Source organism: Falco peregrinus, chromosome 9 (assembly GCF_023634155.1).
Source record: "Falco peregrinus isolate bFalPer1 chromosome 9, bFalPer1.pri, whole genome shotgun sequence".
Taxonomy (NCBI): domain Eukaryota; kingdom Metazoa; phylum Chordata; class Aves; order Falconiformes; family Falconidae; genus Falco; species Falco peregrinus.
The window spans coordinates 10,047,952-10,062,452 of record NC_073729.1 but is presented as its reverse complement, the minus strand read 5'-3'; the positions used below and the strand labels follow the sequence as shown (position 1 = coordinate 10,062,452).

Genomic DNA, 14,501 nt, shown 5'->3' with positions numbered 1-14,501 from the left:
TTGCTGCGGCAACGGCGGGCTCGCGGGCTCCCCTCAGCGAGCGGCCGGGCAATGGCGGGAGCCGGCGGCCCGGTGCCCGCCCCCGCCCGCAGCGCTACGTGTTGCGCTGAGTGACGTCCCGCGCGGTGGCCTTTTATAAACGTGAGCAGTCTCCTCAGGACAGAGTGGGGGCTGCCCGGGAACTTCTACGCAGGTATTTGTCCCGCTGATTTATACATATCACATACCTATAGAAATCCATGTATAATACCAAGAGATAGCGCTTTGTATTTATACACGCACACAGCGGTAAATTGAATAGATTTACGCTTGGTTTCTCTCAGGAATGAATACCACAGCTCCCTCAGGCTATGCCTCTCCCCATGTCATTTTGAAATCGTTGAAGGTTTCCAACCAAATGAGTTAAAACGTGTGGATTTTCCCAATCTTTGCGGTCTGAATCCAAATACCTAATATCTGACTAGCTTAGGTGGTGTGATATTAATACATACTTAACAATATTTTAGCTGCAGCCTGACCAAATATTTATCTAAGTGTTTTTAATTACAAGTACTGAATCTGATAAAATTCTGAATCCTGAACCTAGGCCCTGATCCTGGAACTTATTTTGTGTAAGGCATTCAACCACGTAGAAGTACATGAGTAAAGAAGAAATTATAAAATTGGATTCCTACATTGGTTTTTTCTAATTATAATGGCAGATGACCTGATGATTTTGGATAAAACACAGCGTGCACGGTAACATATGACTGATCTTAGACAATTTTTGCCCTGTACCAAGAGAAAATAAAGGGTAAATAAGACTGAAAGTTCCTCTGGCACATTTCTACTAAGAAGTTTTTTAAAATAATTAAAAGATTAAAATATTTTAAAATTAAATGAAAACATAAAATTAAAAGAAGATTTAAAAGAATCTGTAACATATTACTTACACAAACTTTTAACCCCTAAAGCAAACTTGATTTTGTCCTGTAGCTAACCATCCATAGACTACAGAATTTTGATTGAACTGATGGTCACAACCATAAAGCATTAAATTACTAAATTTTATTTTAAAAGTTAATCGTGACTACTATAACAGTATACATTATAGTGGTAACAAGTAACTTGCAGTGTCAGCTGTTCTCTGAAACCAAAGCAAATAGTATTTTTAATTACTTCATTTTTTGAATCTCAACTTTTGGTTTTTATTTATGCACTAAGTATTCTGAACAGTTACCTGCTCCAGTGAAGTATGACTCTTATTTCTCCCACTCATATCACTCTTTGAGTAGGTATGTGCTGTAAAAACTTTTTTGTAGTGAAACTTTTGCATGTCGCAGGAAAGTGGAGTGACATTGTTATTAATAGGAGTGAAAGTATGTGGGTTTTTCATTAAAAACATGCCAAAAACAACGTTATGCAGAGCAAGATGCTAATTAATGACATTCCTAAGCCTACTTTTCTGTTTTATAGGCTGATTTTTCATAAATACTTTTTAGATATTTTAATTAATTTTGAAGAAATTTGGACTGAAAAGGCAGTCTGTTCCCAAGGTCCTTGTTCACCAGTTAGTATCTGTAGTAAACTAGCTTTCCTCACGGAAAAAAACTACTTTAAATGAAAGATTTTATAGTGTCAAGCTTTAAGAATATTAAATCAAAGTTAAAGAGGGAAAACAATTCTTGCTTCCTGGTATAAACCGACTAGAAACATTTTAAGTTGTTTAAAACTTTATTACTATACAATGTAAACTATTGACTTTTATATTGCTTGAAGCAGGAAGACTCCTTTTTTCCATATGCACTGATAACAATTCACAATTGGGTAGGTAGAACCTCTTCAATGTATGAAATACTGTTCTAGTGAAGACACCTTTTTCTTTTTTTACATTTTGAGACCCTAGGAACATATCAGGAAAAGAGACTTGTTTTATCTTGCCATCTCTTGTTTTTATTTCATTGAAATTTATTATGAAAATTTAAATTACTACTTTAAAACTTGGATTATTCTCAATATCAGAAATACTGATATACATAGAAAGTAATCTATAGCAAACTGAACTTCCACTTGTTATGTTATATTTAAATATTTAAAAACCTCATTACCACATATAATTACAAGCCTTTTGCAGGAATAAACATTGAGCTTAAATGACCTGCTTTAATAACATAATGAAAAAGACCTCCACCTACCTGACCCCTATTCGTTGCAAGCAAATTACCATTTATGTTTGTGTATGCTTAAATAAATCAGCCTCCCTTTAGTACACTTGGGTGGTCAGGGCAGGGTATTCTAGTAGCAAAGTTTCTTTACTTTAAATTGTTAGAATAATATTTTTTTTCTTCGTTTTTTTTTAGAGTAAAGAGAGGTATGGTTACAGAAATGTTCAGAGTGCAAATTATTTCCATTCTAACCATATGAACCACCACTCCAGTAGTCACTTGTTGACCTTCCTGTTCAGAGCTGTAAAAAACAGAAAGAGATCCTACACTGGTGGTGCGAAGAGCTCAGCCCCGTGTCAGGGAGCAGTGAGGGCTGCAGGGAGGGAACCCAGGAGCTGAGCGCATACAGCGAGCAGGGCAGGGGCTGTGCCAGCAGTTGGCAAATCCACAGATAGGCAGGTCTGAGGTCAAGCTGCAAGTGCTAGTCGGTGAGGCAGGGTCTGACACAGCCTAGCGATTATCAGGTAGATCCTTACTGACAGGGCAAGTTGAAGGTCAAGGTAGAAATCAGTCCTCAGGCAAAGGTCTGGATGAGAAGAGTATTTATAGGTAGATAGGAACTTACCTGTGACTGAGCTAGAGAGCAATATTTTAACAGTGTAACTATTTTACAGTATAACAGCTTGAATGGGGCTCCTGGGCTGTAGGCAGGGGTTTGGCAGGATGCACCAGGTGAGGCTGATTAGCACCATTGAAGTTTATTAATGCACTTAAAGCCCTGATACGGTATGCATATCTTGAAGAGATAGTAAGTAGGTTTAGTGAATTGATGGGTGGGTGGTTGGTCCAGAAAGTGCTAAAAATGGTGTTAATAGATATATACATTGATTAATTAGATAGTTTAATATTTTGTTAGTTCCAGAGGTTATTGAATTAGCTGTGCATCTCAAAATTGTTGCTGTCAGAAGTTAGAAAATTCTATCCTGCCGGTAAGGAATGCTGAAGCAGACTCTACTAAATGTACTTTGAGTAATACTGTAGGTATTCTTTTCCTACAAAACTAGCGTTTTTTCTTTTACAGAAATGATGTGAAATGTAACAAGACAGAGCTGTAATAATGGATGGTCTTTGCTGTTTTATGTTAATGCTTTACTTGAAGGTGTAGTGTTTTTTACAGGCCAAGAAACATTTTTGTATAGCTACTAAAAACTGTATTATTTTATGTTGCCAGGATTAGTAACTTCTTTTGCGTGTTGTTCACACTTCTTCACGTGATTGTATTTGCCTTATTTATCTGATAAATGTAGTTATATTTTACTGATTTAGTCACCTAATCATAAAGAATTGTTTTGCAAGCAAAAGCTTTAAGGGTGTCTGTGACAGTTTGTGTTTTGCAAGCTAGCTGAGTATTTGAAGAGAGGATGCTTTTGTATTTAAAGTACAAAACCATGAGACGTTTACATTTCATGCTTAACTATACTACTGACTTCTTTCTAATTGCTGTTTGCTAATTAACTGGTTGCTAGCCTTTATGAGCACTCTCATTTCTATTAACATAGGCTTATTTGAATTCCTAGTATCAGAAACGCTAATAGTGAAGTAACTGTAATTTTAATTTCTAACATCACCACCTAGCATTAAACATTTCTCTTGTGCCTTTCAGACCTGAAAGGTACAAGTAGTTTCACAAAAAATGGTGTAACGCTAGACTTGGTCTAAGTACTGTAGTATATTTTGTGACATGTAACACTGTTACCCTGTAGATCCCCTTACCTAGCACTAACACCCTAAGCATTTCTGGTTTGTACAGGTCTGTTTCTGTTTACTATTCCTTTGGTTGTGTTTGCCTGGGTTGCATAAAATGTACCATCTGTGTACTCAGGAATCTTGTGGAGCTGAGACTATAGCTGCGCTTCTTTTCACATTCCCTCTTCTTATGGAGTGTAGGGAAGCATTTCCATTTATTTTTCTGTGGATGCAGATCCTGGTCTGACCCCAGTGTGGTTCATGGTTGGTTTTCAAAAATGAAAACATATTTGGTTGCTTTTTTGAGCTACCACCAAAAACAGTGACATATTTGGTAGCTTTTTTGAGCTGATAGCCTTCTACCTGCTGTGTATTGGATTTAGCTTTGATTAGTAGGTATGTAAGTGTGATTTAAAAACAAAAAACCAAACCCAAATCACTGAAGTAGTCGTCTGGATTTTGCTTAGCTTTATAGAGTTTCCCTTGGAAAACTCTGTAGAGAGGCTACTGTAGGATGCAGATTTCCATTCTGTTCTCTGTGAGGCTCATGGAAAATGCATAGTGCCATAAAAAGTTAGCGTGCTATGAAAGTAATTTTTTAACATGTAAAACTTCACAGTTTCTAAATGTAAAACTCAATGAAAAGCTTTGTATGTACGGTATCATTATTGCCACCTTCAAGCAACAAAAAGAATGATTCATTTTCAGAGTCACTATCCAGCATTCTGTTTACAGAGTCTGGGCTTTTACCATGGAGTTAAGTTTAGTACTTTTTTTTGGTTTTGTTTTTTGTTGTTGTTGTTGTTGTTGTCACAGCCTTGCATTTTCCTGTTGGAGTCATCCTTTTTTCTTTGGCTTTAGTATATTCCAACATGTCAAAAATATGCTTACTTGTTCCAGAAAGGGGTGATAGATAAACACTGAATTGTTCAATGATAAATTCTATTTACAAAGAGCAATTTAGCAAAGGCAGATGTTTGGGGGGAGTTTTGCCATTCTCTTCCTGGTGAAGGCTTTTTCAGGGATTATGCAGTAACATTACAGATTTAAAATGCATGTCAGCAATTAATAGGACAAGCAAGGATTATACAAAAGACTGTAGAGGTATTGGATGAAATTACAATGCTGAAAGGTAAAGAATGAAAGTATCACTGATTTCTAATATAGTTTGTTTGCTAGGAACAATTATTGCCTTTAAGTTTTTAATCAGATTTATGCCTAGAGATTTTTATTTTTTTTTTAAGTTACAATCAGTTCCAGGAATTTTGCCATTCTGTGTTCTCTCTCTTTCTGAAATACTTAGTTTTACAAAAGCTTGTGCTTGAACAGAACAAAAGTTTTAAAAACAAAAAAAAAAAGTTTAAGATGGAGACAACACTGACTCTGCTTCGCCAAAGCTTTCTTCCAGGAGGGCTCCTGAGTTCTTTCCCATTCTACCATGTTCTTTAACATGTAATTGCTTAACACATAGATCAAAATTACCTAATGTTTTAAGAGATATTAGTAGCTTACCCAAGAATGTTAGGATCTAGCTTCTCCATCATACTCTAGTCTTTTAAATAAAATGATTTTTCATAAATTTTTTTACATAAAATAATGACATTTAATAACGGCAGTTAATTTTTCAAAAAATGCTTAAAATAAAATATGCTCTCCATATTCAATGGAGTGTTATTTGTGTGCTGAAAATCAAAGCTAAGAAAAAACCACAGAATAGGTACAGGAATCAATGTCTTCTGCCGCTATAATAGTACTTTTGAAAATATTACAAAATTAGTGGAGGGACGTATTTCCTCCTTGTTTTGTATCACTGTTAAAACAGTTATTTTAATTCTGAAATCTGTGCATGCTCTCTAAAAACCAAGTTCTTAACAGGAAGTTTAAGGAAAGGAAAACACATTATACAAGCAAGGACTTGCGTGTAGAAGTCAGTTCCAAAAATAACAATGAACATGTGCTGAAATTCTCAAGGAGGATGAAGCCTGAGAATCGGCTTGAAGATGAAGAAAGGTTTTGGGAATATGTCAACAAATCTCTTGCTGTTTCCTGGGGGTAGCTGGCTGTTTTCAATGCCCTTTTCATTAATATGGTTTATAATATAAACTATATACTTAATTCTGTACATAGACATTTAATAGCAAAAGCAATTAATTTTCATTTCTGTAACACAAATAGTCTCTTCTCTCATGATTTACTACTGTCTCTCCCTTCTCTTTTTCTTCACGGAACCCTTTCTACTTTTGATTTTGACTTAAAGTGACACTGTTTAAACAGATCAATACCCTTTTTGTGGGTGGAGCTCTCTCCTGCCAAATGAGATCTGAAAGATCTGTTCAATAGCCTGTGACTGCAAATATCCTCTGATCTATTTAAAAAAAAATAAGTTAAAAGTTGATATAAAACTCTCCTGCAGCACACTGAATTCTTCTGAAAACTTAAAGCCTGTTTTTAATATGCTTGAAAACATGGAGAGCAAAACCCCAAGTCTGTGTAAGGACTAGTTTGAATGTCATGGATGTTGCAGAAACTGAGTATGTTTTTTTTTAAATTTTAATTCAGAAGTGCTCTGGAGTTCCTGCCTGTGTAAATGTTCTGGATATGTAAAGTTTAAGATGTAGAAAGGAGACCCAGGCTTGGAAACCTGTCTTTTTAAATATTTTTCTGAGTAAACATTTAAAGCTATTAAAAGCTTATTCCACAACCTTTTAAGATTGGTTTGTTTTTTTTTTTAATGAGGAATGTAAAAATAAGTATTTGTATTTTGAAATTATGTATATGTACACACAGATATATATTTTCCCCTTTCTTAAGCATGTGTGCATTACATTTAATTAAATATATTTAACAATATACTATATAATAAATTATCTAAATATTTTAAATAATAAACTGTAAGTTACCTAGCTCTTCTGTCTGTTATAATATCCATGAACTTAGATTTCATGGATGTTTCCTTTGACCTTAATTGAAACACTGCTAGAATACATAGCCACAGATTGAACCGTATTTACTCCTAACCACAGCATTAATTGTCGGGGATGTTGGGACTTCATTAAGATTTACTTTATGTTCTCACCAGTGTATTTTTATGTAACTTAGTCATTGTGTTCTGTCTTCCCCCCGCCATCCTTAATGGTTCATTAACATCTTCCTTACTTTTCACATATAAGTAATTAATTTTTGTTGAGCACTATAATAACTTTAGGTCTGGGTAGGGTAGAAAGGAGGGAATCTTTGGGGGGGGTTGGAAAAAAAGGCAGTTTTAATTTGGTTTTTTCCCCCTGAAGATGGAAACTGTTATTCTATTGACTGTAATTACTAGTTGTGAAGTAGGTATATTTTCTGTGATTTATTTCATCCCAAGAGGAAAAAGTGAACTTTTAAAACTTGACATTTATGCCAATGATTCTATATAATGTCTTTATTTTTTATCATCACTTCATTTTTTATTATCTTACATTATGGATGAAAAACACAAATTACTTAAATTAATAGCTAGATACACATTGTGCTGTTACACTAGAATTTTTATTTAAGCAATGTCGGTTCTGTGTTTCTGTTTAGCACTTCATGTGTTTGTTTCCACATTTTTCTTAGAAGGCCAGGGACATTTTGTTCGGTTATTTGAGAAGTCATGTGGATGGATGCCATTTTGAGGATTGTTTTCATACCTCCTATCAACACGTAACAAGTTTACAATTAGCTTGATCTATGCACATGGAGCCATTGATTCTTAAGGTGACTAGGCATATGCCTAGCTACATTCTTGAATTAAGGCCTCAGACTGGAAGAGAACCAGTAACTGTTACCAGCCAGAAGCAAATGTTATTTTAAGATGTGAGGAAGTATTCTGGGCACTGGTGCACTAGATAATTTGGAATCTATTTCCGTATATTGCTCTGAGTATACTTTCTTGCTCAACTTCTAAAGGCATGTGGGAAGTGGATAACACTGGTGTGTGAGCAGTGATGAATATCAATTTAAAAGTAATTTAACTGAACAAGAACTTGTTAACTGTAACTTCCCAGAAGCAGGTAACAGCACTTAAAAAGGAAAATAATGTACAGTTGTAAGTTTTCAGGCATTCCTTCCTGCTTCTTAAGGCATCTTTTAAAATCGGCGTTCTCTTGATATGTCAGGGTGGTTATAAAGGGAGATACTGGACTTAATATTGTCAATCTATGTTATTAATGGAGTCTGGGCTACAGTACACAGCAGTAGCAAACAACCAGGCTAGAAATACTGTTTTGCAAACTGCCTGCAAATTCTTGAGTTTGCATATTAATAGAACAATATCTATAATCGTCAAAGTGAGTAAGACTGAATAGTGAGGAGCAAAATGGGCCTCTCTGTAAGCTGCATATGGATGTCTGCCTGGAGTTCAAACCTGATTTCATCTGCTAAAGGGCAGTAGTGGTACTCTTAGTTCTTGTAGTCCTCTGCTGCTGGAATTGCCATCCCTGATGCATTATGTGTATAAATAAAATTTGTTTCTATCTGCAAGCTCAGCCTGGGATGTAAAGTCAAGTTGTGTTCTTTCTGGCTTGCACATCATCACTAATAGAGCTGCTGCTGGAAGTTAGTCAAGAATTCTGTTGTTCCAGAAGCCAGTAAAGAAACTCCCAGAACTATGTTGCTTCTGCAAGTATGAGTAAAAGTTTATTTATATCAGTCAAGTGACTATGTATACATACAAATCAGATTGCTTAAATGAAGGAAGATGCAACTTTCACAAGTTACTCCTTGTTATTATCTCACTGGGTGAAGAGGGGCTCCCATTTGCACCTCAGCAGATTATTTTGCAGTTTCAAGGTGTATGTATGGTAATTCATAATGTGCTGGAAACAAAACTTCTAAGAGAAACACTTTTAACTAGTTAATAACTAAATATTGTTCAGGCCTAAGTCCTTTCTCTTAATCAAATGTAACACAATTCAAGCAACAAACTAGGCAACTCTTGTAGGCAAAATTGATAGGCCTAGTACATTTGACAGCTATGTGACTCAAGTCTGGAAGAACATGCTTCAGATTCTTGTTTTTTTTTAGTCAGATGTCCTTCTAATACCGAGTCCTTCTTTTAATCGTACCAAAAGTGGTTGTGTTTTCTTAAATGTATATATGCTTGATTCTTATTTTAGCTCTGACGTTTTGTGTAGAAACTGTACACAAGGAGTATGTTAAACTGACTGAAACTGTAGTGATGGAAACCCTTCAACCCTTGTGGTGATCAGTTTCATTGCTTAACTTTGCTGTTAAAGTTGTTTGGAAAGTTTAGCTTCAATTCCCCTTCCTGGTGTTTAATGCTATTGTATCCCATTCAGCAGTACACAGAAAAAGATGTCTTTTTTTTCCTTTCTTTAGGGTAATTTATATTTTAGCGCGGGTGTGTAAATGGAGCAGTCTGGTTCTTTGTAAACAGATGCCCTTTATGAAAGGCTTCAATACACCATCATAGGAGATGTGAAAACCATGAATCCTTTGAATTTATATACATGTGACTGGTAATGTCACTTCTGCAAAAATTTCTCCTAGTATCTTAACTCTAATATAAGAATACCTATATTACCTCCCCTCAGAAAAACTAAATCATGGTGATTTCTAAGAGGGTATTATTACACCTTAACTAGGGAATACAGTCAGTTTAGTAGAATCTCTTATTGGCCCTTGAGACTGTAGGAGTACAAGAGAAAAAACAAGCTTATGCACAAATTTAACAATATGTCTAAAAATAAGACCAAACAGTTCTGCAGAACACTTCAAAGATTTGACATTAGTGTAAGCATTGAAGAAAATAATTATTTTGCTTAGAAACTAAAGTAGACTGAAAGTTTTTAAGGCAATTTTTTTTTCTTTGCAAAGCTTTATAGCAGATTTAATAACAGTTAATTCTCATCCAACTCAGAAACTTCTAACGTAGCCTGAAAAGCTGGCTTTCTGTCATGTGTTATACTGTTGTGGTTTTTTACATACATCCATTTTAATTGTGTCTTAAAAGCACTTTTGATGTTGCCCTCCTAAGTAGAACCTGCTAAGACTTATGACAATAAATTACACCAAAATCCTTTCTTTGCTGAAGATGCTAAATGCATCATTTGCATAGTTTTTTATATATAGAACTATAGCTCAGACAGCTGGAGATGAGTGACTGCTAATTCTTCTGATAACTGATCCAGGTTTGGAAGGTTTCTCCAAAACATCCTTTTTAATCTCCTGCAAGTCACCTGCATGGACTTGCTATTGTTGTAGCAAGGAAGGCTGATAGCTCTCTTGGGAGCTTTTTACATTTTCTGGATAGGGTTGTTCTGTAGCTCTGAAGACTCCTGTAAAGTATCCTAAACTGTTTGGCATGAGGGAGGAGACCTACTTTGACCTTACATAAATGTACTTTCCAACTGACCTGGTAAAGGTACTGATCACTTACGTTCCCTGCCATAAACCTAGACATTCAGCCTGCTGTACTTATTTGAATCTTAGAGAACAGGAACATTCTTCAATTGTTTCCTTCATTTGCAAGAAATGTGCTAAAATATTTGCATAACAGCCTCACGGGTTTCCATGCAAATAATCAAACAGTATAAGCATCAGCAGAGGGCAGTATTGAGGTATAAATGGAATAATAATAAATGGATTTTATTTTTTTTAAAGTGTTACCTGTGTTTTCAGTTTTCCTTCATAAAATCACAGAGTAATTTATGATGAAAGGGGTCTGTGGAGGTCATTGGGTCAATCCCTGTCTCGGAGAGCCAAATTGAAAGTTAGATACAATCAATATAGGTCATGGTAATATGTCTGCATTGTTGGATATTCTGTAACAGCCGGTAATCTGATTAGTTTTCTCTCCAAACCACTTTTATAGCCAGCTGTGAGACTGGATGCAAAGCATGCCCAGTGCTAAAGTGTAGTTATTTTGACTGAATAATACTAGAAAAAAGGATGTTTAGCTATTTGTGTTTACAGGGTCAGGAAACAGTATATTTTAACAATTGTTCTTGTGTTCTCATCAACTTTAATAGTAGTAGGCAAGCATCTTAAAAAAAATGTTAATGTGTAGTCCTATGAGTATCTTGTCTGTTGAAACAATGTCTTATTGTTGTTTTTTTGTTTTGAAATATAGTTTCTGTAGTATTTGCTACTCAGTAGTATGATTATTTTTTTCCTACACCTTTATTGGAGAGCTAAGAGATAGACAATGACAGGAAGAATTTACAAAATTGAATATTGCTCTCATGATTAAAAGCTTTTTTTCAAGATCTGCTGTATTAAATTTGTGGAAAAATTTATAGAAATTAGAGGCTTCTCCAAACTGGTAAGTTTTATTAAGGAATTTTTTTTCTTTTTTTAATACAAATGCAGTTTCAGCCTGTCATCATTACTTGCCTTAATTCCAGTTCCTTTTTTTCAATCTGCTTGCTTATATTAAGTAAAATTTTATTAGCTAAAATGGTAAACTGTTGAATTTTGTAGGATACAGCATTGTCCTTCAGTTTATCCAATTCTGCAATGTTTTTCAAGAGTGTATTTGAGACAAAATTGCAGACTTCTGAGCTGTGGAACAAAAAGTCTATGATAAAATACTAAACACAATGCTATGTTAGGGAGTTTAGACACTGAAGTCATGTAAAAGCACTTCTGACATTTACTTAAACTATTTAGATGCACTAATAATTTGTATAATAGACATTCAGGCAAATGTTTTGCTATATGTCTTCAGTCTTGAGAAGTAATGTTACGTCTCAGTGTCTAGCTTTTAATCTTGTTTTAACAAACTATTAGTTGCAATGTTTATGTGGACAAAATATTTGTGATTATAGATATTAAAATGGAACTGGCTAAAAAGGACAAGATCTGTTTTTTAAATTCTCTTTTTGCCTCTAGAAAACTGAGAGTATTGTGAAGTCACTCACTAGTAACCCAAATGTTTGCATATTCCTATTGATGCAAACTGGAACAACTCAAAGATACCATTGGCATCTTAAAAGCACTTTTCCCTCTCATGTAAATCAACAAGTTTTGAAAGCTGTTTATCTAATATTCTAGCTTGTCCGAGATGGCTAGCTATGCCATTAACATAAGCAGTAGACTTTAATTAAATTTGCAGTTTAGATTCCTGGCAACTATGCAAACCACTTAGTTTAAGCTAGCTCAGTCAAACAGTAGCATGAGCTACATGCATTTTTCAGTGTTGCTCTGTATATATCCTTGCAAGAGAAATTACCAGTTGACGTGGAATTCAGTGAAGGCTAGAAGTGCTGTGTGGGGACCTTAGGTGGATGCAGACTAGGCCTTAACTATTGTTATCAGTACCCAGCAGAGCTTGAGCATGGTATGTATTTTGGTTGTGGTCAGAATGTTGGCAGGGATTATATGGTGGTTTATAAACATAGTTACACTGCTTCAAGGCCTGCACAGCTTGGGTGGGCTCAGTTTGAGTTATCAGCACTTTGCTTCCCAGTGTTTCCAGTTCCTGAAGCAGCGTGAAACTGCTCTTTTTGCCACTGTTAAAATATCTCATTAGTGTAAAAGCTTAAGGCAGGTCCACATGAATAGAAAATGTATTCCGGTCACAGATAAGGAGCTTCTGTCCTTGGATGGAAATTTTTGTCATGTAAGAATAATATAAAGTCAGAAAATGTGCTCCAAATTATTAAATTATTTAAATTATTTAAATTATTAGTAGTTATTTGAAAAACCTCACCCAATATTTAAAAAAAATCTGAGATATTCTCAATTTCAAAACACTGAAGTTCCCTTTAATTTTTTGTTTAGATAACATCAGCAGAGAATTTTTTCTATTTTATTTCAGTAATAAAGATTTCATATTAAACATGCAGATGAGTAATGCTAACTATAGAACAGGAGTAGGCACAAACATTTGTGAAGGTCTTGTGATAGCTGAGTGTGATGAAGATGATGGTATTTGGGTGGGAAGGTACTTCTGTAGTGAGTTTTAAATGGTGTACAGTATGGAAGACTTGGGGCCTTCCATACTTGAGAAAGGCACAGAAAAGGAAAAATTAGTTTAGGACAACTGCTAATGATAATACTGTCTTTTCTGGGTATTAATGGCTGGGCTTTAAGCAACACAAAAATCGCAACTTGCCAGTCCCAGCAGTGCTGATGTGGGAAGGGCCCTTCTGTAGATATTTCTCTCTTCTGCAGAAAATGTACCTGGAAATGGATTATCGGGGATAATGATGAGGGATTGACCAAACCTTAACAACATGGAAGTTTTGAATAGCCTTTGTTTAATTTATTGCAGCCTTTGTTTAAATTATTGCTCTTAACACCCAAGTTACAGGGGTGAACACCATTGTAAACAATAGCACATTTACGCTCCTCCTGACAATCTTTCTTGCAGTGCTTGGAGCATTCTTGGTGAAAAGGAATGCAAGGCCATGCATTGTATCATCCAGTAACAATAGTTGAGGTATGTGAGATTGTGTGGGAAAGTGGCTGAATTATACTTGGTAGACTGCAAAAGGATCATATGCCTACTGCTTTCTGAGGTAGGTACTAAATCTATTAAAAAAAACCTAAGATTTTTTTTTTAATTATTTTAGTCATGCCCTTGTGAGATCAAAGTTTTTCTGATTGGACTCAAGCACTAGCACTGCAGATCCTTCATGTAATATCCTGTTTTGCTGTTCCTTTTCCTTGCTCCCACCTCAAACCCTAGCACATTGCCCTCAAATGCTTGGCAAGCACTTTTGTACTTGCATAATGAGATACTTTTTATTTATTTATTTATTCTTTCAAACAACAAAAAAATTGCATATCATCATGTAGTTTTACATGACAGGTTTTCCTTCAGCTTCATAGCAAGTTATAGGGTGATTTTTATGATTTTTTTTTTCTTTTATGTTGATATTGTAAAGCTTAGGTGAGACTCTTTGTGACTTTTCCATGAGGATGACCAATTGCTGTCTTGCTTAGTTTATATTCTGTTACTATTCTAATGGCATGAGTGAAGAGAAGAGGATATTGTTTATTTTTACTTTCATCTGTAGGGCTTTAGTTTGTGATACTTTGTGAAATTATCCATATGTTTCCTTAGCAATTCTCAAGGAAGGGTTAAGTTCATTATTATACAGAAAAAGATGACATCCAAGGTTCTGCTCTTGTTTGGCAATTTGAATTTTGTTCCAGAAATTTTGTTTAAAATAAAAACAGTGGGATTTACTGTTAAGGTTATTTAAATGCTTCTTGTATTGTGGAACAAGGTAGAGTGAATTTTAAGTGCTTCCTTTCCCCAAATTTATTCTGAACCTTTAAAAAAACAAAAGTGTGAGAGAGGGGAATTTCTTTTAAACATTTGTAGGGGCACTTATAAGCATATGGTTTTTGGATTCCTACAACTGGAAGCAACTGCATATAGTGCATCTTCTCAAATCCATGTAGTTAATTATCTACAATAAACTTGCTAAAAGCAAACAGATTAGATGTGTACATCTCACAAGAAAAGTTTTATGTTTTATATCTGCTCTGGAAACAAAATTGGTAGGAATTTTCCATTTAATTTGGAAAGACTGAAACTGGTAACAGTGGATTATCTATGGGTTCTTTTACTAGTGAAACATAGATGAAGCAAGTGTGTAAAGGAAGGAAGCCTTT

At 35.1% G+C, this 14,501-nt stretch overlaps 1 protein-coding gene across 1 annotated transcript in view; it reads left to right on the top strand.

The window, feature by feature from the left end:
• Positions 1-62: 62 nt before the first annotated feature.
• Positions 63-14,501, top strand: part of IRAG1 (inositol 1,4,5-triphosphate receptor associated 1) — a 117,980-nt gene continuing 103,541 nt past the window's right edge. The window contains exon 1 of the mRNA XM_027778377.2: positions 63-193. The gene's annotated coding sequence lies outside the window, so the exon portion shown is untranslated. The remainder of the gene's footprint in view (positions 194-14,501) is intronic.